Consider the following 26,105-nt stretch of genomic DNA (forward strand, 5'->3'; position numbering starts at 1 on the left):
CTAATTTTGAAATTGCACAATCCCGAAGTTTAAATATATTGAACTTACAATCTCTCGAAATTAAGAAAAAAATTAAAATATAAAAACACATCAAAAACATGTTTTTGCAGAGGGGGATGCAAGTCCCCATGCACCCCCCCTCACCCCCTGCAACTTAAATATACTAACTCCAAGATCACTCTCTACATTGCAGTGAATGCTAATGCAGATCGCTATACAGTGCAGAATGGGAACATTACCATTCTCTGTGCTGTAGAGCGATCTCGAAGTTTGTATATTTAAGTTGCAAGAGGTGTGTGGGGTGTACGGGGGCTTGCCCTTGCAAAAACATGTTTTTGATGTGTTTTTCTTTTTTTTTAATTTTGAGATTACAAGATCTCGGGATTTTAAGTTTAATATATTGAACTTTCGGATCTTGCAATTTTGAAATTAAGACGTGAACCCATACATATATATATATATATATATATATATATATATATATATATATATATATATATATATATATATATATATATATATATCTATATGTAGAGAGAGAGAGAGAGAGAGATTTATATATATATATATATATATATATATATATATATATATATATATATACTGTTATTTACTGTGAAATTCTGACTGGGATTGCATCCCCATTTTCATTGGAGGCCTAGGCTAAAATATCCAGTAACGCAAACATATTAATAAAGTACAAAAATATACGTATGTACAAAATGTTACAAAGCTCAAAAAGTTTTAATATGATTGAAAACTGGTACTTATGTGTTATCAGAAGTGGAAGATAATGAACAATTTTGTTAAACAGGGTTAGTGCCAAAGACAAGATTGGATGTGAAAAGTATTTTAGTTTAAATTACAGTGAAAGCAATGGGAGGATTAATGCATATTAGGGGATTTAGTGATGGAAACTGTTAACAGAAGGTAACGTGGGAAAAACAACTAGAGGAGAAAAGAGTGACAGCAGAGAGGTAAGTGTAAGGGAAAAAAATATTTTCTTACTATGATCATTTACATTGTCTTTTCTCTATATAGGGAACCTAACTTGATGTGAGTTTTTATTTTATTTTAGGGTCTATGTGAAGATCAAAATTTAAATTTTGTTACTGATAAAGCTTAGTAATTTAGCACTGATGACATGTTTGATTTTTGCTTCTTGTCATCTGAGGAGAGAATATTGATATTAATTGTATTTCCATATATAATTGTCAGAAAAATAAAAGTATTTTTTTTTTTTTGGGGGGGGTCATTAAAAGCAGATGAGATTTTTTAGCAATTTTTCCACAGTGGTGAAGGCATGTTCTGTGATGGTTTCTAAGGTTTATAGACTGTGTACAGAACAGAGTAGTATAGAGTCATCTGCAGTGCATGATGGTGGCATGTGTTGATTATTTGAGCATGCTGTTAATGAAGATGTTGAAAAGTATGGGTCATTTAATGTGGGGGCCACCTGTTGTGATTAGGAGCAAGGTGGAGTAGAAATTGATCCATTTTACAGACTGGGTTTTATTAATAAGGTAGCTGGTGAACCATTTAATATTAAAAGGTACAATGTCACAGATATGTAGTCTGTGTAGGAGAAGGTGGTATGAAACTGTGTCAGTGAGTTTCAGCATGTCAAGGAAAAAAATGAAAATATTAAGGCTTGAATTTCTGTTTTGATTAACAGTAGCACGGAAATCTAGTAGGGCTGCTTTGGTGCTGCACTGGGGTAGAAAACCCTGTTGGTTGGAGAGAGAACTTTGTTTTCAAATAGAAAGGATAGACGTTGTTGATGGATATTTTTTTTCAGTATTTTGGAGAGTAATGGGATTGCTATAGGGTGACAGTTAAATTGATGTGCCATCTTTTTGAAGTACGATTATGCAGGAAGCTTTTCCATAGGGCAGAGATGTAGTTTTCTATTATGGATCTATTAATAAGGATGGATGCTGGATAACTTATATTAGCAGTAGGTATGCCAAGATATTCTGCTGTCAGGGTGTCAGGTTCTAATGTTGTGGGTTTCAGTTTCTGAATGTGTGTTTTGGTGGTACTGGTTTGGACTGTTTTTAACGTAAGTTGAGGTGTGGAGTAAGGGTTTTTGGATGGTAGGGACACTGGGCTTGAATTATTGTTAGGGGGTGATGATGTTACATGGTATGAAGTGGTTCTTGAATCTGCCAGCTATGTGTCTTTGTTAGGTTTAGATGGAAAGGGGTGTGGTGTAGGTTTCCTGCCTAGTTTTAATAGGTTGCACTATTTTTTCCAGAATAACTTGGTGTTTTCTTTACACATGGCCTGGTTAGTATGGAAGAAATTTCTTTTATCTTTAAGAACTTATGTCTTTGTGTGGATCCTTAGACAACAATATGTTTCTAGATGTGATTGTTTTTTGTTTTTGTACCATAGTTTCCAGGCCTTGTCTGGTCTTTCATTAGTAGTTTAGTTTGATGGATTAGCTGGTGGAGCAGTGTTTACTTTTACTTTTAGGTCTTACTGGGGTTTACTGATTTATATGATGCAAAGAGTTATTGAAGTAAGAGATGGATTTGTTTAGCTAAAAATATTTGAAGGTCTCCCAGTTACTCTCCTTGAAGGGATTGTTGAAGATGATTTTATCAAAATGTGTTAGATTTCCTACAGAATTAAAGTGTAGCGGTTTAAAGGGCTTAAGATAATATCTGTTGATGTAAGTGGGATGGTGATTGCGAAGAGTGTCTGTGAAAGTGCCAGCTAGTTTGATTTTTCCCTGCATCGTTGAAAGTATGCAGTCTAGAATAGATACTTTTTTGAATATTTTGTCAATTCTCGTTAATTCATTGATCACTTAAGTGTAGAAGAGCTCAGTGTTGAGGGAGCGGGACAATTATTTGCGATTGTCATCCAATTTTGATTACGATCACTGAGAAGAATGGTTTCTTGATTGATTGTGGAGAAAAACAAGTTTAGGATATTTTCCAATGTATTAGCAATGTTTATCGAAGGGGGTTAGGCAGTTACAATGAATATGGATTTTTGGTTATGTAATAAGCAGTTGGATTTTAGTAACTCTTCCTTGCTAATCTGTGGAATAACTGTGTGGTATGTATAAAGTTGCAGTGTGGTTTGAAAAATTATATCTATTCCACCTGGTAATTTAACTATTTATTCTTTTCTAATTATACAGTAGCTAGAGGGTATCAGTTTTATATCTTTTGACTTCAGGTCTTAACCATGTTTCTGTTATTACTGTGAATGTGGGGATGGTACAATTCTTTCCATGCATGCAGGTCAGATATTTTGCTACACATGCCATGGGCATTGAGACTGTACTTTAGTAAGCAAGAGGAGGACACTGATGCCATTTGTGGCTGGGTAGAATATTGAGTGAAGGTCTTTATAGAGTAGGGTTTAGGGTAGGTAGGTTGTAGGGAGTGCTTTGTAAAGGGTGAGTTTGACCCTGGGTTGACATGTACATTGTCACTTTAAAGTTTTCTAATGTAGCTGGTACAGTTGTGTATGTCATAGGGAAGTAATATTTTGTTCTGTTTTACTATGTTATTTATAGGAATGGTGCATTAGGAAAAAGGTGGTAGAAGAATTTAAAAGGCATTTTTTTAGGCTGCATGTAAGGCAATAGACCAAGCATCAACAAATTCAAACAGTCCTTCAAGCTTCAGGAACCATTGTAATTTCATTACGAAGTAGGTAATTAAAAATAGTTGTCTGATCACATCAGCATTTAAATCTGTATCTGGAAGTACTGCAGTGCAGAATGAAAGGAGTGCAGTCTAATTTATTTATTTATTTTACATTTGTTTACTGGGATAGTCCGACTGGATACATGTCCATTTTCAGCGGAGGCCCGGGGAGAAAAGCTCCACATAGTTAAACATACAAAAGGTTACACAAGAAGTTAGAAAACAATTAGAACATATGAAAAAGGTGGTAATATACCTTATGTACATTGGTTTAGAAGTGTTCCCTAGTAGGGACTCACAGTTCTCATGGACAGAGACAATTACAAGTAAGATTGTAACTCACAGTTAGTCCCAAGTAGGGACTCACAGTTCTCATGGACAGATACAATTACAAGTAAGATTGTAACTCACAGTTAGTCCCTAGTAGGGACTCAACAGTTCTCATGGACAGATGCAATTACAAGTAAGATTGTAACTCGCAGTTAGTCCCAAGTAGGGATTCACAGTTCTCATTGACAGATGCAGTTACAAGTAAGATTGGATACATAGCATGGTGATGTAGTTAGATGTCATGATAATTACTGATTATGCTATTGTTTTATAACTTAATCCAGGTTGTGGTACATGGGCATAGCCAGTTCAATTTGAGATACTGTTTGAGTTTTTTTTAAGTGACTTTTGGAGGATTTTGGGTTATATAGTTTGGCAAGGCATTCCAGGATTTGCCAACAAAGTTGGTGAACAGGGATTCACCAGCTGAATTATAAGCTTTGTGGGTTTGGACCAGTAATTTGTCGGCTGACCGTAGGGATCTCAGGTTGCTATATGGCTTAATAATATTTATAAGAAAGGGGGTATCTTTAGGGTTGTAAAGAAGTATGTGCACTATTAAGAGTTGATTGAACTGAATTAAGCTGGGCGGTTCTAGCCATTCTAGTTGTTTCAGGTTCTGGCAGTGATGGGCTCTATAGGTGGAGCCAGTGGCAAATCTGGCAATATGGTTGTAGGTATGGGACAACTTACTTAGTTCGGTTCTATTGAGGTTTGAGAGTACAGATGAGGCATATAAAAGAGTAGAGAATAGGTGTGATTGGGCGATTTCAGTCCTAGCCAGTGGGGTTAAGAGTGTTTTGTTTCTATACAGTGATCCAAGCTTCTTATTGATGGTCTGTATGGTTTTGTTGACCTGTAGGTCAAATTTGAGATTACTGTCTATGATAACCCCTAGAAGTTTAGTGTGTTGATCTGGAGAGATAGTGGTGCCATTGTTAGATGTGGCAGAGAATGAAGGTGTGGCAGATCTAATATGGGGGTGAAGAGTAGAAGTTTAGTTTTATTGTGGTTCAATAGCAGGCACTGGTTAGTGAGCCAGTTCTCAATAGTGTTAAATGTATTTTGGGTTAAGATTTGTAGTTCGGATGGGGAGGTGGCTGAACAGATGAGAGTGGAATCATCTGCATATTGAATACAGGTAGTTTTAGAGATAGCAGTGTGAAGATTATTGATAAAAATAGAGAAGAGTAGTGGGCCTAGTATGGAGCCTTGAGGGACACCAAGTGTGAGAGGTAGCTGACTGGAGCGTTTGCACTGCCATAGTACCGCCTGTTGTCTACCAGTTAAGTAGGACTGGAACCACTGGATAGTGTGCGTGTTGAGGGAAATGGATTTTAGAGAAAGAATGAGAAGTTCATGGTTGACCATGTCAAAGGCTTTTGATGGGTCAAGGAAGAGGGCAGAGGTTAGCCTATTGTCATTTCTGTTATTGTTTATGGCATTAGTAAAGGAAAGGTGGGCTAAAGTGGTGCTGTGGTAAGGCCTGAAGCCATGCTGGGAGTTGGATAGTAAGTTATTCTGTGTAAGGTATTGCATTAGTTGCTTGTGTACACATTTCTCCATTATTTTGACTAGTGCGGAAATAATGGCAATGGGTCTATAGTTGGACATGTCTATTGAGCTACCACCTTTATGGAGTGGGATGACATGAGATATTTTCCAGAGGGAGGGGATAGCATTTTCAGATAAGGTTCTATTGATAAGGATAGATATGGGATATGCAATGGCATCTGCAGCTATTTGTAGGTACTCTGCAGGGAGGAGGTCAGCAGCAAGGGTGGTAGGTTTTAGCATTTTTAGGGGAATTTTGATAAAACTAGTGGATATTGGTTGCAGGCTAAATTTGGGGTGATTTGTGGATAAATTAGGCGTGTGGTTTAAGTTTGTGGAGGTTAGGTGATTTGCTAGGGATTGGATTGTATAGGCGAAAAAGTTATTATAAGAGTTAGCTATGGTCTCTGTGGAACTATGGGTATGGTTAGCAGGGATTGGGGTGGTAGAATGTCTTGGATGAAGTAGTGGATTTAAGCTTGCCCAGAACTTTTGGGGGTTGTTTTGGTGTTTTTGTAAGAGATTATGGTAGAAGCTTTTTTTATCCAGTAAAATATTTTTTTTTGTATCATTCCTGAGCTGATGATATTTTAGATGGTCAAGTGGGGCTTTGATTGTTCTCCAGCTGGACCAGGCTCTGTTTCTAGCTTTGATTTTAGATTTGGTCTCTTTTGTGAGCCATGGTGCTGTGTTTGATCTAGATTTTATTGTACATGCTGGAGCATGGGAATCAAGGATACTTAGGAATTTAGTGTTAAAGTGAGCTACAGCCTCTTCTAATAGTAGATTTTTTTAGTTTTGACAAGTCAACATTTTTGTAGGTCATTTAGGAATATTTCAGTGTCAAGGTTTTTTCTGTTTCTCACTGTTTTATATTTGGTCTGGTGAGGGTTTCTTACCTTATTTTTTATGATATAGGTTAGAACATGGTCACTAAGGTTGTCAGAGAGAGTGCCAGCAGTATACAGTTGGGGTTGGTTGTTAGTATCCAGTCCAGGATACTTTCCCTGTTGGTCAGTCTGTTTATCCTAGTGGGAGAGGTTATGGTCTGTTTAAACCCAGATAAGTTTATAGGAGTGAGGGGGGTTCAGAGGAGCAGGGCTGCCAGTCAGTGTTAAAGTCACCAATAACTATGGTTTCTTGGGGATATGTAGTGGATAACTACTACAGGATATCCTCTAGGGTATTTAAGTTGTTGCCTGGCGGAATGTATCCACAGACAATGTTTAAACATTTGTACTGGTTAATCTGTAATTTGGTTATGAGGAGTTCAGCATTGTTGAATTGGGGTGGTTGAATGGTGTCTCTATTAACAGTTAAAGTGTTTTTGTAAAGGACTGATATCCCACCTCCTTTCTTAGTAGCATGGTCTAACAGGTGGATATTATATCCTGGGGGTAGTATCTCATTGTTGGTAGTACTAGGTTTTAGCCAGGTTTCCGTAAAACACATAATGTCTGGGGAGTGGGTTGCTAGGAGGGCGTGTAGGTTGGGAATCTTATTGTTAATACTTCTAATATTTAGGTGAAATGCTAGGAGGGAACTAGTGGGAGTAAAAAGTGGTAGCTTGACTGTGGGGGTTTTGATAGGGGAGTGGAGGTTATTGGGTGTGGGTGGGCCAGGGTTGGGATGAATATCCCCATGTGTTATAAGGTTATAGTGACAGGATATTCTAAGCGTTAAGAGTTTGTTTATTAATTTTATATAGTCTTTGTCTTTAGGATTGTGTTTTGTGGTTTTACAGGGGTGATATATTATTGAGGGTCATATATTCAGTTTGCTGGGAATGGCGAAGTGTTTGGTGTTGTGTGTGTAGTCGTGGGTGTCTGTTTGACCTTGTGGGTAGTGAATACCATGGTCAAGAATTTCTTCATAGGCAGTACAATGGTAAAATAGAAACAATATAGGCATTAGGGTAATTAGAATTGTTTTACTTGTTTGCATTTTGTTAGGGGGGTGGGCCAAATTTGATGGTCGATTGTGCTAACAGGGTCTGGAAGAATGGAAGAGAAAAAATGGGTGTGGGGGGAGGGCTGTTCAATGACTGGATCTTAGTATGAGGGGAGTGGCTGAGCATAGTTTAAATGTAGGAGTAGTGGGCGCAGGTGGGAATTGGGGGCAGGGAGGGGAGCAGAGTGAGCCTGAGCACAGCAGGGCTAACACTGACTCCAAATATTTCCCTGGGCTTATGGTATGTTAAGTTAACGTTTTGGCTGTATTTAGATTTGTTTTTCCCTGGACTTATGGTATGTTAAAGTAACGTTTTGGCTGTATTTAGATTTGCTTCTTTTTACAATAAATTTTTAGGCTATTTTTAATCTATAGGTTATACATTTTGCAGGATAAATTAATAGCTGCAGGGTATAATTTTCTGGGCTATGTGAGGGGAGTGCAGGGTGAAATTACTGTTTTAGCAGTTTAACCTGTTTGAGGAAAAATGATGGGTGGGAAGAGAGAAGGCAGTAGGAGTGATTAGAGGGGGACCTTGATTGACTCAAGACACCACACCAGAGGTAAGTTTAATGTAAAGGCCTAAAACCTGCACTCAGCACTTAATGTTATTTATGTTTAGCAGGAAAGACAGACCAACAGTATTCACTTTTGAGGATTTTTACAAGGGTTACTTGTTCAATGTCAGACAAGTAAAACTTTGATACAGGAAATCTATGTCCTTGTAAAAAGCCAGTAAGGTACAAATATAGTAATTTTGTGATGACCAAGACTTAAGCCATGCTTTTTAACACAAGTCCCCAGTCTTGAGCCATTAGTGGCATCATTTGTTGCTATGACTTCAGTTTTGAGTATTAAAATACCAGAAACCCAAGATACCCATACCAGCCTACCAACTCATTAGAATCCCACAAGAAGCAAGTACCGATGCAAATAAAATGAGGAAGAAATGCATTATGGTTTTGCATGCTCTCAAGTACTTCTGCATGCCTATATGATGGTTCACCAACCAAATATTTATATAATAAATCTGAGACTGCACGATCTAATGGATGAGAGCGATGTCAACTATTTTGGAGTTACTGCACATTTTTATTCATTAATATACCAAGACACAGGCACACCTACTCATTAAGCTTCATAATGTCATAGTCACTGACAAAATTAATCTGTAAAAACTAAAATAAAAATAGAGGCTTTGTATTAATTTTCTGCTCTCTTAATAAAATGGACTATAAAAAAAAAACAACTTTCACTTTTCATGTTTTTTTAATTTTACTTGTTTTTGACTTGGAAAGTGAACCAGGTAAAGTTTATTCTTTTCATTCAGGGGTGACCTGAGTCACAGAGTAATTAAATGGATGTGGAAGGAATCAGACCCTGTGATGAACCTATGAACCTATGAACCCTGCACCTAGGAAGTAGCTCAGTAACAGCTCACAACTTTAGTTGTCTTCACTTGTGTTTAGTGGGCTCACCTGGTTAACAAGTGAATAAAATAAAATGAATAAGAAACTTAACAGTCATAATGATTGGTCCTCATATACTAACTGATGCTTAAGCCTTAAATTATAATTATATCCAACAACTCTGTTACAACGTGTTTCTTTGCAACTACCCAAATGCTATACTGCAATGTGTTGATTTCACTGAATTTCCATTTCCACACTTACAGTTTTTCTTGAAATCATCTATCTCACCCATCTGTGTGCAGTCATCTGTCACCACCAAATACACATTTTCTAAAACCTTGGTGCTTTCCCACATCATCTCTCATTTGATGAATGTATTCATTTTAGCAGCATATATAACATGACAAAATGACTAAGTACATCATGTAATGTCTCCCAAGCTCTTCTTTGTTGCCTTCTGTTGCCTGCTCAGTCTTTTCATATATATTCATTGGTTCTTTTCTTAGTATAGCAGACTGGCCTTTGTATGCAATCTATTTAACAAATAATCCTTTAATCTTCTTAAAACTCTCCTTTTCCATCTTTCCCTATCTCAGTATACTGGTACTATTTGAAGTCTGACATTTGTCCTTACTTTTGTTATTAAATCATTACTTTTCCAGTCCAGCAAATATTCTCTTCCCACTATTACTGCACCCCTTTTGTTGATCTGTATAACTTGACTGTATAAATTGTATAGTTTCTCTGTTTAAGCTGGGCTTAGTTTTTCTGTTTAAATTGGGCTTAAAAAATCAATCTTTAGAAATTTAGATCTATCAAACCCATTTTTATCTTGAACATTTACTTGACTTCTTAGCCTTCTGAAAAATTAAATTTTTAAATTACTGCTGTAAATAACATCTTGATTGAACTTAAACAGTGCACTGAAAATTTCTTTAAGTTATCACCATCACAGTCAATAGAATATAATCCGAATTTAAACATTTAATGCACGGAGTGTTTCTAGTATGTTACAGAAATAATTAAGAATGCTCTTGTTGATATACAAGTCTAATGTTATATTGCCACAGAGATGGAAGTCCCCAGAGAATTTGACACTAAGTAATTTATGCCGTTCATACTGCTACATAAATGCCAGTCAGAAGAAAAGGGCACCTCTAGTCGACAACCCAGTTTAAAAGCTGTTATGGTTCTTAAAGAGCTAAACAGCCATTTTAGTATTTTTTCTTAATAAAAGGTAGCTGAAGCTCCTGTGTGTTATAAAACTTTATGACAGGGCCTTAGATCATAGCCATTTGTTATGTGTTCTTAAAATGGATTGCATAACTTTAAACTGAAAGTGAAGCTCGAGGGCTTAATTTTTCTTTTTTTCTTTTCTTTTCTTTTTTTTTGGCATTGTTTCCTCCATATACTTTCTAGCTGACCACTGCAGTTTTCATTCCAGTCGCTCCTAATTTAAGTATCCCTGGTACTGTTCTCTGAAGCTGGGACCACATTGGCTGTAGGTGAGTTGAAAAGTGAACATAGATATGAAATGCAGAGGTTTTTACAGTATCACATATGCTGTTGTGTGTGCAGGGAATTGTTTGTAATGCAATAACTAGGCAGAGACACTGACATCATGCTTGTTATTCTATGTAGCAGCAGTTAGGTGAATGTCTTCATGTCCACCTCCCCATAATCCCTATATTATTTGTGCTTTTTTTTTTTTTCATTTTTTGCTGTTCCTCAAAATTGTAATTAACACTTGAATTATTCATTGCTGCTCTTGTATGTTCTAGCAATTTCCATCTATAACGTATGTATGCCTTCTTTTCCTAATATGTTAATTGCAGTGTTCTTTGAGTCTATTCTCCATAGCCATTTACTACAAAGTTATGAGTATATTTTACCTAGCTGGGCTTTCTCTTTCAGCATAGCAAAGCAAAAGAGACAGATGACAGATAAATAATGTGAAAAAATGAATGAATTACTCCTTAACTGATGTGATTATGGTAAATGCTTCGTGCTATGGAGTGATACTGCATACTGTTAATAGTTTATGGATTACATACATAATCGTGTCATAGGTTCATAAACAAACAAGTGCTAGGTTAACTGGTTAACTGCCCTTGCAACCCATTTTAGGCCTAGCCAATTTCCCTTTTTGTGGTTGAAATAATATATCTCATTTGGATATAGATTGGCTTTACCCATATCCCATGATCGATAATTATATATTACCCCTAATAACAATAACTGGGATCATACCATAGATAATTTGAGATGACCCATGCAGAGGATAAAACATTTAGAAGCTGGTTGTTTCCATTAGTAGTACAGTGGCAGTCCTGGGGTAAGTTTTCTGTCTTCCAGCCATAGATCTAAGTTGCACTTGAAAATGGACAGGGACACATTTTGCTTTTGTAGATGGAGAGTCTGTTCTACAGCAGTAGTTTCCTCTGTGAAATATACCTGTCCCCCAAAACTGTTCATTATATGTTGGAGAAGAGGTTGAGATCCCTAGACAGATTATTTTAGATGCTGTTTGACTTGCTGATGTGCAGTAATCCCATCAGTAATGGGTCAGAGGATACCTTGTATGCCAGAAACAGGTCATGTCTTAGTAGTCTATAGGATACAGAGTACAGTGACAGGGCTTTGAGTTGGTCCAGGAAGGACATGTTGTTTAGGCCTTCTATCTTTTTAGCAAGGTATCTCTGTTGGTGCTGTATTTCTTGCACATGTCTGGGCAGATACATGCCAAAGGGAGCATTATATTAAATGACTGGCCTAATGGGGACTAAGTAAAGGGAGGCAATGGCATATTTAGAAGCTATGCAATATAAAAGGATTCTCTTACAACAATAGACACATGTTGGACAAATGTTATGTCACTGTCCACATAAATTCCCAAATCCTGGACAACTGGGTCAGCTCTTAGACATTGCGACTTTGACTGATAAATGTACACTTCAATGCTGTGTGTTGCACAATAAGGAAGCTGTACAGCAACATAACCTATAGCTGTTTAGATATGAATCATGCCTTGCTTGGCACCAGTGGGATCCATGTTTTGGGGACAAGATGTGTTAGGCTGGCTCTTTGGAACAGGTGTTCCTTCAAATTACATGTGGCTGTAGAGGCTGATGTCATGGAAAGATTGCTCAAGTGTGCTCTAGGCTATGCACACCCGTGATCGTGACAAATCACATCATCTCTGATGTTTGCAGTGGAAAAGAGGCCAAGAAGGTCTAGCACAGCAAAATACCATAGCAATTCATCATTTAAATGTAGAGCACAGGGGATGTTGGAAACTAAGATGAGAGAATAACAAGCAGAGGAAAATTATAAGGGTAATTATAAGAAATACGTGAACAGTGAAGAATGGCAGATTTTTTGTTGCAAAGTATAGTTTTTGTGTGTGTGTGTGTGTGTGTGTGTGTGTGTGTGTGTGTGTGTGTGTGTGTGTGTGTGTGTGTGTGTAAGAAGAGGTTTGTAGCTGGGGAAGATTGTGAGAAATGGTTGAGATAGGACTTGAGGGAGAATACATGCAGGGGCATACAAAAAAGTGCAGAATGCAGATACAGACAGACAGAGATGCTGCTGACACAAAAGGTGGGACAACAATGGCTGGGCACAGACAGACAGAGTCTAAATGGCTTGTGTTGGAAGGATTGGATAACAAGTAAAGTATGGAAAATGACACACAAAATGGGGAAAAATGGATGAGGGACCCTGTAGGGTACATGGTGGATGCTGCACCAGCATAGAGGCCTGCTATTGCAGCCGTCTGTCATGCCTGTGATTAATATAATGTTCAGACTGTGCCTCTCACAGCCCAGTGGAGAGGGCTTACCAAGCATGTAACTCAACCAGCCATGACACTTTCTTTGTAAGGTGGTCATCCCACAACTGTCATACCTCAAACAACAGTAGGATATGCAACTGATAATAGGTGATGACAGAAGACTTCTCTGTGACATAGAGACCTTCTCTCTCCAATGACTGGCAAAAGAAGCCACCAATGAAGTCGCCAAGTCACTTCATCTGGGTGACCTCCATCTCCCTACTGACAGGCAGACCTTTCGCCCAAGGGTAACTTAACAACAGAGGTGTCAACCTGTGCAGGCTGAATTAATTAACAGAGTTCCTCTGTCACCACTAGAACTTGATCTGCAAGAAAAAGCAAAGACAAAACTAGAACTCAGTACTACAAACACACACACACACACACACACACACACACACACACACACACACACACACACACACACACACACACACACACACACACACACACACACATACATATACACAGTGCTTACCAGTAACACTGTACATTGTAGTATTGCACATGACATTTGTACCCACCAACCACAAGAGGTGCTCTTGCTTTCTGTAGTAGCTATCCATGTCCTTCTTCTCTTCAGCTGCTGTTAAGACAAATTATGAAGAATTTATTACACATTTAGACCTGCAGAAGTCAAGAGAAAGAATAATAGGTGGTTATAGTACAAACTCTGTCTCAGTGGTCAAACCTGTGCTTCTCACAGGGCAGACAGGTCTGGGTGATACTGTTAGAAGTCAGTTTAGCAATGCCTGCATTGTTCCCCAGAATTAGGGCATTATATATTTTGGTTGCCATAATAAGGGCCAACATCTGATTCAGTGGTGGGTAATCAGTATGGTACTGTAAATGAAGGACACAGCATGGAATATGTTAAGGACAGGTTTAACACAGGAGTTGGCCACCAACACAGAAGAAGCTCAGAGATTCTGGTCTCTCTAGCTGGGGAAAGGATGTAAACCTACATACGTGGTTTTGGTTTGAATATGGGAGCTGGGTTGCTGATGAAAGGATGGGTTCCTATATGTCATGAAATATGTTAGTAATAGCTATCACTTAGCTATATAGTAATGTGTACTGCATGTGAGGCAGGAGGTATTCAGCAACAACTTTCTGCATAACTGTCATCCCTGTACCTCTATGCTGTGACTGCAATCTAATGCACAATAAATTATGTAGATATCTGTATGGAATTCCCAGATTCTGTCATGTAACTTATGCTTACTAGGGAAAAATTGGGAGCCCCATTTTTTCTACAGTGCTGTCACAGATATATTGGTTTTATACTTTCACTTATTCTATAGATAGAGGGTGCATCAGATGTCTGATGTCATCGGCTAACCTGTGGCTGGTGATCCTTCAGTCTAATGACACATTGGCAGTGTTAACAGCATTACCACTGGAACTCTCCCACACATTCAGAAAACAAGAGAAAGTCCAGTTTCAGCTGTGTTTGGTGCATGACCTTTAACTATGTGCCCACCCAGGCTACATAGCTGTCCCCAGCCCCTACAGCATTTGTGAGACCTACTGCCTCTGTTATGTGTGTACACACCTATATGGGAGAGGTGTGGTGGCAGGTCTGACACTGACATACTTGCAACACTTGACATTAACCTAGGCACAGAAATTGACTCAGGCACAGATATCTGCTACCAACACTATTGCCCCTCATGGCCTGTGGTATAACACCCATTGCATGGTCAGTGATATGGAGTACAGGGACAAGGAGAAGACTGTAGTACTGAGATTAGTAATGGCTGACATTGTATCCAGTGGAGCATCCACGAGACAGAGTTCAACTATCCTCAAGTCTGCCTCTACAGTCTCAGCTGTCCATGCTGGGCCTGCAGCTGTCCATGGATGTAAAAGTGTTTATATGAGGTGATCAGGTTCAAAAGAACATGTCCAGATGATACAGACCATTCCAGAGACAGCGTAACTGTTAGTTCTAAACATAAAGGCTGCCATATATGCCCATGGTCATTCTCACATTCATGATAACCAGCCCTACAGAGAATCCACCCTGGGAGCATGTCACAAGGTTACATGCTGTCGCTCCAAAATTTAGACAACATCACTATACCCTTTGAGTTGAAGGATCTTCTTCCCTCCACATTGTCATCATATTGGATACTGTTCCTCAAATGCTTCCTGACATGGGTCACCTGATCATGGTATGCATGCATACTCCTGTACTTTTGTGCCAACCCTGTCATGGATCGTATCAAGCTCCAAGACTACAGGCTACAACACTGCACATCACCATTGTTCAGCACACATCATACCCACTGATTTCACCAGAGGATATGATCAATAGCTACTAACAACCTGTTTCCAGATTGCATGGATGACATGTCCACCTCTGATTACCCTTTCACATATAATATCATTTCTTCTCCCACTCAGTCTATCCCTCTACCTTTGAAAATTATGATGACTTTATCCTAATAAGAGGTGCATAGGTGTTTACTAGGCTATCGACCACAAGGGCATTTTTAAGCCTAGCCATGCATCCTAAATTTCTGGCAAGTCCTGATACCCTTGATAAGTGTAAGAAGGGGTTTGGGAGATGAAACATTTACAAGCAGAGGACTGTGAGATGAACCATTTACAGGTTGTCTGTGTCCATTAGAGACATAGGTGTCAAACCAGGGATGAATTTCCTGTTCCCCATCCAATTGTCCAAGTTGTACTTGAATTGGGTTAGGGAGGAACTCTGCCTCACATGGACGGGCAGCCTGTTCCAGAGACTGGGTAGTCTCTGGGATACATACCTGTCTCTCCAGCAGGTCCTATTTATATCACAGGCAAGATTTACATTTTAGAACAGGTAATTCTGGTGCTGTTTGTTTTGTGGATATGCAGGAGGTCCAGCAGAGTGGGGTCTGACAATGCCCTATATGTCAAGCATAGATCTCCTCTCAAAAGCCTGTAGGAGACAGAATACAAGGATAGAGCCTTAACGAGGGCTGAATAGGACATGTTACTTACACCCTGTATTCTTTTAGTGAAGAACCTCTGTGGACATTCCAATTGTTGGATATGCTTGGTTTGGTACATACTAAGGGGGACATCATACTCAATGACAGGTCTGATGAATGCTGAATACATTGGAACAATGACTTCCTTGGACTTAGATGCCATACCTTTGTTTATAAACTGCTCAGTATGGAATGATTTCCTCACTACTGTAGATACATGATAGTCAAAGGCTATATTACTATCTACATGTGTCCCTAAATCCCTGACTACTGGGTCAACTCTAAGGGGTGTGTTGCAAATACGATAGTTAGCAGGGGTAGATGAAGGATATCGTTATTAGTTTATTATTAGTTGTTTGTTTGTGTAAGCCCTTCCTGGAACATTTGTGTCAGTGTGGGATTCAATAACAGTTTCTAATTTGCAATCATTTGCAAATTTAGTCAGCCAGAGACCATTGACATCGGCCTTGACTTCAGAGAAGTAAATGTCACAAAGAAGGGGTCCAAGGACCGATCCCTGAGGCACTCAGCTTGTAACTGGCCTATTTTAGAGGTGGGCTCCCCAATTATAACTTTCTGGGTCCAGTCTGTAAGCCAGTTTGCTGTCCACTTGGTGGCGTACAGGTTTGTACCTAACCTTTTGAGTTTGTCAACAATGCCTGTGTGGGATATTGTATCAAATGCCTTGGTCAGATCAAGGTAGGCAGCGTGAACCATTTCACCCTCATCCATTGCTTTGGTGCCCTTCTCAAAGAAGTCAGTATTGGAAGTGGTATTGGATTTTGCCTATGGTGATTTGAAGATGGAGCAGCTCAAGTGCATTGTCCTGTTTGACCAGCCTTGAGGTATGTTTATTTTTGATGTAAATCGAGACACCTCCAACTTTAGTCCCTGTCTACATAGTAGCTGGTCTAAATGTATGGAACGCATTATAAACTTGCACTGTTGGTGTGATGTCCATGCCTTTAAACCATGTCTCAGTGACCTCACAGACATCAGCATTCTCTAGAGTGGAAAGACCTTCTAGGGAGTGACTTTTTTTGTTTAGACTCCTAGCATTTAGCAGTAAAATGTTTAGATTTTATTGGTTTTGATTTGCTATATTAGAAGTACTTTCAGTTTGGCATTCCCTAAAAAGGCACTATGGTGGAAGACAATGCTTTAGCTAATATTCAAAAGTCTAGAGAGGAGAGGTGCAGACCATCCTTGGCAAGGCAGCATCATCTGTTGACCATCTCCATCCATGCTGACAAATACTGAACCCCCTTAGAATGACACCAGAAACTGAGACAATTATTAAAGTCAGACATCTTTTGTTGGAATTGTTTCATCATCTTTGGAGAAGGTAAAATGCTGCTCAGTGCTAGGCTCATACTGGCCTGAGACACATATTCTGAATGCTCCATAATGTCTCTCTTCTTAAAGACTAGGGAGGCATGTCTCTGGTCATTTACTCCCACATGGACTATGACTGTGCCGTACTGGGACTCGTGGACCAATGGCCTGAGTGCCTGTGTAATGGGGTGGATCCTAGCCCATGATAAGCAACTGACAATGATTTTCTACTTACTCAGCCTGGCGAGAGGGACATCAGTGTGTCTCATGATGGTGTCTCCACTGATGAGAATGTTGGATTGTGTGGTGGCTTGCCTTATGGGCTTAGTAGTAGAGGGTCCATAAGATGTGGCTCTATGTGTTGATGTGGTTGTTGATTTGAAAGACTGCATTTGGGGCTGCTGAGTGTATTTGCTATGTGTAATTTGTCTTGGAGGTCTTTGGGGTTTAGGGAGGTGATATTTAAGTGCCTCAACATATGTTGGTCTATATGTCTGGTTTGAATTGTGTGTGATGGGAGCAGCGTGTGTACTGATGACAACTTTGTTGACATTAGCTTTGCCTCCAGTGGCATTGTGCAAATACATCTCTCACATGACATTATCAGTTTGTTTGAGAATTAATTGGTTGTCAGTAAACATGAGGCAATTTCTACATTGTCTCAGGATGCCCACATCCACCAAACTGGTAGCAAAGATAGTGAGAAAGTTCATATTCATGACAACATACCCTTTTTACTGATTAGACAGATGGAATGAGAATATAAAGCAATGTCAGTAGTATCCAGTTTGCAACACTGGGGACAGTGCTTGTCAGTGCAAACTAGTTGTCTTGTGTGCAAGTAGGTATTGGTGAAATTTCACTTGTACTTTTACAGGAAAAATGCCACTCAAGCTGTCTGTGTCTCTAAATGGCACTGCCAAACACTTGACAGGAATCTAATACATAGACCCTGAAAATTTAAGGATGAAGTATTTAGGCAGATATTCTGAAGTTAGAAACAAATCAAGCAGTACTTACAGAAAACAAAGAAATAGCTTGTCAAGAATGATGAAAAGAGGGGAGTCACATGAATGGCTACTGCCTAGCTACTACCAGTGCTGGTCTCACAACAGCTTCACTGTTCTGGGATACAATGCTTCTTGGCTTCTTCTTTCATCAAAAGCAAAACATTAGCACCAATCCTAAGATGAGAAGTAGGCCACAGCCTGTTTGGTGATCCACAGTCTTGTCTCAGGTGACACAATGGTCTGTAGGTTTGTTGTAGTCTTTTCCTGGTAGATGCCTTGAATAGCAACCAGACTAATGAGGAACATCAAGCACAAGCACTCACTGCCCAAACTGAAACAATCAGGAATCAATGCACTCTGCTCCTTCTCTCAACAAGAGCAGAATATAAGCACAAATTCCAAGCTGTCACCTATGAAGCAGTTATTATGCTTTCTGGTGATCAGCAGTCTCTAGGAAATAATGTCTCTGTGCTCCTTCTCTCACCACAAGAAAACAGAAGCACTAATCCCAAGATGACTACTGAGAGGCAGAATGTGGGATCTCCAATAACTGGTGGTCTTGCGATTGATGTTCAGAGGTAAGATGAAAAAAATGGGTTAATATCATAAGTACTGCAGTGTACACTAAGCAGTTAGATATGAACAAGTTGGTAAACTTAAGATTTAGCTGTCTAAGTGGAGAGCCACTAATTTTAAAAGAGCAAGATAAATTAAAAGGGGGTTGGCACTTTTGTATTCTGGTTCCATGGAATACAGTGGGATGGCCAATAAATTTAAATAGTTGCAGGGGAGTGATTTCACAAAATGATAATTTTGTACTTATTCCCAACAGCCAGTAAAAGGGGAGAGGGAAGGAAATATGTGGTCAGATTAACATAAGGGGCAGGCAACAAGAAAAACAGCTGTGTTTAATAACACAACAGCAACAGGGTGGGAAAAAATTCTGTGTGACTCACGAGACATAACGGTGGTCTTTTCCCTGGTTTTAATATGCAATTAAAAGCAGAATACAAGTAAAACACAATGTAAAGAAAACAAATCACAGTATACAAAACAAAAGAAGGCAATAAAGTAATAACAAAATACAAGAAAGGAAAAGCAAACTAACCTTTCCCTCACAGCAAGTTGTGGCAGAGTCTGGGTGAGCTTTTCCGGTAAAGCAAATGTGAGAATGACCACTCTATCTTGAGTGGTTAAGGTCACATCTAAACAGCAGCATTGGAAGTCCACACACTGATTGTATAAACTGGGTTTGATAATGCATGCAAAATTTTAGTCTGTTATCTGGCCATGGCCTACAGTAGTGAGTCAGATGCTACATTTTTGACAGTGTAGAGATGCATTGTGGCCATTACTGCCTCACATGGAGTCCCACTGCTGTCTGATCATCTTCTGTCTGGTGGTCCTTCTCCTTATCTGTTGCTTCAACAGATACAGTGTGCCCTCTTGGGATGATTACCTGCTATTTCTGCAAAACCATATTTTGCCATATGGTACACAGTGCAAATATTGTGCTGCAGGTATTAACTGAATATTGCAATGCCCATCTGATGCAGTGGAAGCCTCCTTTAATTGGCTGGGCACCATTTTCACCATGTTCCATGTGTTTGCATGCACGGTATTGTATGACATCTCTTTTGTGGTTTAAGGGGGTTGTGGATGGGAGTCATCATCCACAGAACAAAGCATATCCAGCATATTCTGCAACACACAAAGGTGAGATTATTATATGTGGCCTACTACTTCATTACATTGTAACTGCATATAATGGATTCATTATCCACCTGTACATGTACCTGCCAAATAGATGGCTTTGTGGAAAGTTATACTGCACATATTAGTGATACAGGTCAGAGATTTTGCAAAATAGGAGAATCATAGAACTTACCTGGCTAGCAAATGGACACATTATCATATAAATTATGCACTGGGCATTGTAAGCTACCTGACAGTTGAGGGAGGGGAAGCACCTTTCTTCTGATTTATTTGACATCCTCTGGACTAATTGGGATTTCATGGCAAAGTATATGCAATCAGTGGGTTTCAGGACTTCAGTGAAATGGGTAATCTTATAGACCACCCGTATAGTGGTGGATCTCAGCTCTGCAGTCCTTGTTAATGATATATGATCCTTTACATGCTGCAGCATAATGTCATGGAAAGTGAAGGATAATCAGTGCTGATGCCTGCAAAATTCTTATTATATCTCTTGTAGGCTGCTGAAGATTCCCTATAAGCTAAGATTGCTAAAAGTATGCATACCATAGTTTCTATGTGTGGAGCAGTCCAAATATCCCCCTTGATTCTGATTCAGGGTAACAGAGTTTGAGAAGCTCCTCTATGTCATGCCTATCGCATAGATGTGTTCCACAATTTGCTGGTCAGCCAAGTGGATAATAACACAAAAGCTAACAATACTGCATGTGCTTGTCCTGATGGCAGTGGTGCACTACATCACAGATGCTGGCTACAAGAATAGCCAATAAAATATTGTGCTCTGCTGCAGATGCTGCTTTTGCATGCTTTGTAGCACACTGTACACCTGCAATTCCTGGCATTCAGAAGAGGTGATCACCTCTGTGCAACACACCTGCCATACATGTTTCTCAACTGTTCCATTATCTTTGATGGTGTCTGTTTTGTAAGTTGCTCATTTTATATGCCTTTTGCATCTGGAACCACATTTCCTTATCATTCTAAAGTCATTGTCATGCTTTATCTACTGTGCTATTTTTTCTTCAGTGCAGTCAGGCTACCTTGTGTTTTCTAATGCCTCCTCCATGAATATCACTGTTCTTCATGTACAGTGCAATGCACTGACTATGGATATCAGCCTGTATTTTATTGAAATGAGACTCTGACTATTACATTTTTAATGGATTCATGTTGTCAGTCTTTACAGAAGTAAATAGTTGGAACAGGTTGGTTATTGAACATTTATCTATCATTGGAAGAAAGTGGATAAATAATGCATTAATAGTTCATTGCTCACAAGCTACACAATAATTTTATCACAATGAACATGGTGGTTATTCTGCAGACTGAGCTCTTTGCATTACTGTACTGTTACCTGCAATAAATGTGAATTTTGCAAAAATCCATTTCACAGTAAATTATCAATATTCAAAAAAGTAAGTGATTTACTCCATACCCCATTTTTATTTATTTCCTGACATTCCTCTAATCTACCAAATCAACTTTAGGATATTCCAGCGATAATGGACAGCAGTGAATCTCACCAGTGTTTTTGAGTAGCTCTCAGGATGTTACAGCATTTGCATAACATCTAGGAAGTACATATCATTTCGGCAACAGCTCACAACTTCTTTGCTTAATAAATGGAGGCAAAGTTAAAATTAACGAGCAGAAAACCCATTATTGTTACTCATACCTCTCATGTGACGTCTTTATGAGGAATGTTCCTAATTCTGAGTCTTTTAAGAGTCCATGGACCTCACTGTTCCACACTTGAAGAGCATGTTACTCATTAAGTTTTAAGAATTTTAATAATTAGTGTCATGGATAGCCAAGCCATATGCTTAACAATTCTGAAAAGCTTTTACTTTTTTCATGTTTAGAGGCGGTAACAGTTTCAGGTGATAACGGAGATCACTGAACTTTGCATATCCGTGTCACACGGTATTCTGGATTTGCACTTATGTGTGGTCCAGTGTTCTCTATTATCGATGATATTCCCTGATTATCATATTATGATGTCATTAATTCTTTTGTAGTACAGATAGCAAAAATGTAATCATAACTATAAACAAGCTACAGCATTAAATAGACATTACTTCATATCTTTATATTACAATAACTGATTTAGAGGCTACAGTTAAGATGACAAAGATGAGGTAAATAAATAAAAAACATATAATAACTGCAACTGCCTTACAAAGTACAAGATGTTTATAAACTCAACATGAGTTAGACAGCAGAAACAACCATCAGGATATAAGAACTAATGGAGTTCTGCAAGAAAGAAAACTTGGTTATTTTTGAATTCTTGTCAAGATAAGTAATGCACTGCTACACTTACCAGAATATCTTTCCTTTCCAAATGACAGAATGAATTATACCACTAATACTAAATCTGGTAAACCTATACCTGCAAATCAGCTTTTGTGTTGTATATAAACAGATGATTCCACATCCAACTTAAGGCTGTTTCTGCATCCATTCAAGAGCAATGAATCAAATATCTTTATGACCATATTACTGGGCTGCTGACAATAATGGAAACATGATTTTCCATTATGAAACTTTGCACATAAAAGGTCATAAAGTGTTTCTCTTGTTTCCCTGTTAAAGTTTCTACAAATTCCAAAAATAACAGACTGCCTCTTGATATGAAAGAAAAAAGTATGACTTTAGCCATGCAGAAAGAATAGATAGCCTCAAACCTGTTAAGTGATTGGTCACAGAGGAAAGGATGGCTGTCGGTTTGGAAAATGTTGCATTATTGTCCCTAAACTGCTGAAACTGCAAAAAGGGCTACAATGTGAAATTATTTCAGTTTATTCCACTTTGTGCTCTGCTCTTATGTATTGGCACTTCTTATCTGCCTCATCCAAATAAAACTCATTTTTAGATTATTGTTAGCTATAATTCTTTTTCTTCACTTTTGACAAAAACTGCTAACTTAATGTAGGATATAATGTCTATATACTGATATAATTTAAATAGTGCAAATAAAACTTCCATTTTTGCATGTGACTGTAAGTCAAAACTGCCCATCATTATGCAGAACAATTTAACCATTAAGTCAACTAACATGTTTCTGTAATACTCTACTGTATTAGTAATTAGACAAAAGTCTTGATTACATAATTTACAGACCTCAATGCTTTGCCAGAGATGATTTTCATCTGTCATCCCTGGGATTTTGGCTACTGGCCAAGACTCTTGCCACCACTATAGTGCCTTTTTTAGGTAGTGTCTCAAGGACAAAATTCCAGATGTAAGAACTCCATCTTACTGCTAAATGCTAGGAGTCTTAACATGAAACTGAATTCACTGGAAGCAGTTCCCACCTTGGAAGACATAGACATCTGTGCAGTCACAGAGACTGGTACAAGGCTGTGAGAGCACCCCAGCCATATCGGGCTACACCTCCTACCACAAGTTCAGAACACAAGCTGATGGCATGAAAACTAAAGGAGGGAGTGTATCAATATTCGGTAAAGATAAATAGATTTCCAGATTGGTTAGACAGCATGATTCCCTGGAGATACTTCAGGTGCAATTAACTGTTGGTAGAACACCTATTCAAGTCATTGCCAGTTACAGGACCCCCTCCATGAATGAGGATATCCACTCTGCCTACTGAATCTACTTGAGTCTATCAAGATACATCCAAACACTATGGTTTTGGGTGACTTTAACTACCCATCCATTGACTGGGGAAATTACTTGTGCACAAGCTCACTCAGCCAAAGGTTCCTCGACTTTATTATCTCCAATGCCTTGGACCAGCTAGTTGACACCTCCACAAGGGGTGCCAACTTCCTGGATCTGGTGCTTACCAATATGGGAGGACCACTGTAGCATCCCCATTATGAGGTCTTCCCTGATGAGATCTGACCATAAATCAGTCTCATTTGAAGTTATTATCACACCTGACCCAATCCTAGCAGCAACTAAATTAAAAAGCTTCCCCAAAGCAGATTATAGCCTCTTACAGTATGGTATATATAGTTCACTGCACATCCTCCATCAGATGGAACTGCCAGCTATACCGAGTTCGACATAAATTCTTTATGCAAACACCTGAATAACTGCATTGACTTAGCCATACCAGACAGGACCAAAACAAGCTCTTCAAGGAAGAGCAAACCTATCTGGTGGACAAGTGCCATATACAGGCTTTACAAAAAGAGGAAGAAATTGCTGTCTAAGAGTAAGAGAGAGCAAGCTCTAAACTGGAAACACTCCCTCCTCAGCCTAAACAAGCAAATAAGACTTCTTGTGAAGTCCTCCAAAGCTAACTACAAATCATACCTCTCAGCTGTACAGTTTTTCACAGAATATCCAGATTTTTGAATCATATTTTTGGTCTGTTCCTCATAACAATGTGTGGTTTTCTGGCAAATCATTGACAATTGAAGTCCATAAATAATACTAAATAATGACAGGCATTTGAGTTTCAGACTTTATATCCTTCAGAAAACACATAATAATGCAAAACCTGTTATTCTACCAACTTTCTAAGTTTTTAGGAGCAATATTTAAATTCTCTTCCTATTGTCTCCCCATTCATTCTTGCACTGAGAGGTTAAGAGGTATGCTACGAATCCAAATTAGCTTCAACTAAGGACAACCATAAAGTGTTCTTTAGTTACATCCATAAGCTAAAAGGAAAGGCCCAGATTTGTGTTGAACTGGTGGGTAATGATACCACATATACTGAGCCTGTGGGCATTGCTAACCTGTTAGCTGACACGTTCTGTGAAAACTTCACTCCCTTGTCCCCACCACACTTACCCCAAGACATCTCTACCACCTGTCATCTACCTTATATGTCTAAAGAGCAGGTTGTGAACACCCTCTCTAAGGTCCAAAACACAGCATCCATCGGACCTGATAGCATCCCAAGTTATGTCATACATGGGCTCAAACAGGAATTAGCAATGCCAATGGGTACTCTTTTCAATCATAGTCTAAGCATTGGCTTTTTCCCAGCTGAATGGAAAAGGCCACTGTTATCCAATTGCACAAAGTTGCTGCTTCCACTGACCCCCAGGAACTATAGACCTATTAGCATGACTAGCCTTATCTTCAAGCCCATGGAGAAAATCATCATGGACCTTATCAACAAAGATATTGGAAACCAACAAACACTTGATCCTACTCAATCTGGACTTGTCAAAGGGAGATCATGCCTGTTAAACCTAGTGGACTTCTTCGAGACAGTTACCAAGGTCCTTGATTAGGGGAAATATGTGGATACAGCCTACATAGACTTAATCAAGGTCTTTGACACTATCCCCCATTCAGACATAATTGACAAACTCACCCAGGTAGGTATCAGCCCGTATGTCATAAGATGGGTCACTAACTGGCTCACTGATAGAACCCATATAGTCAAAATAGGAGACTCCACCTCACACATCAGACCTGTAACCAGTGGTGTTCCACAAGAATCAGTCATGGGACCTTTACTGTTTGGAATCTAGTTCTCAGAAGTACAAGCTAAAACTAAATGTCTGTGGCTGAACAAGTTTGCTGACAACTGTAAACTAGGAGCAGCCACAGAATTGCCAAATGATGTCAACATCTTACAAGAGGGTCTTACACAAACAAATGACTGATGTCAAAATCACGGCCTTAAACTCAATGCAAAAAAAAAATGCATTATCAACCTTTCGGTAAGAGTGATGCTCCTGCTAACTACCACATCCTAAGTACTCACTCAGTAGTGAGAGACTTGGGCACACAGGTTTACAGCAACATTACCTTTGATCACCATGTCTCCACAGTGGTAAGAAGGGCATTCTGTGTTACTCATCTCATAAGTAAGGCACTGCCTGTAGAAAAAACTGAAGTTATAACATCATCAGGCCAATAACTGAGTACAATGCTTCTTTTGGTATGTAGCTTTCCAGGCACCTGTAACAAGTGAAGAGACCAAAAAGGTTCCTCACAAGGAAAATTCAATGTCTTTAGCATCTGTCCTATTAAGATTGTCTGAAATCACTATCAGTGTATTCTGTTTCATACAGACTACTCAGAGGCAATATCTGCCTTGCATATAAGGCAATCTTTGACCCTGCTTTATTGAAAATGCTGCATATCTGTAAGTAAAGTGCTACATGGGTTACTCACTCTAATGGCCTTAACCTGGTATGTGACACTAATATAACCTATTGGAGGGACAGAATTGTCTCCCAGAGGTTACCACACCTTTGGAGCAGACTCCTGTTTTATGTCAAGCAGATCACCTTATTGGCCTTCTTCAAACACAATCTGGACATTTGGATAGGTAATGGTAAATTCACCCCAGGGCTTCCACATATATCTCTCTTGGACAGGGG

The sequence above is a fragment of the Protopterus annectens genome, chromosome 8.part1 (genome assembly GCF_019279795.1).
Source record: "Protopterus annectens isolate FY-2018-M chromosome 8.part1, PAN1.0, whole genome shotgun sequence".
NCBI lineage: Eukaryota > Metazoa > Chordata > Ceratodontiformes > Protopteridae > Protopterus > Protopterus annectens.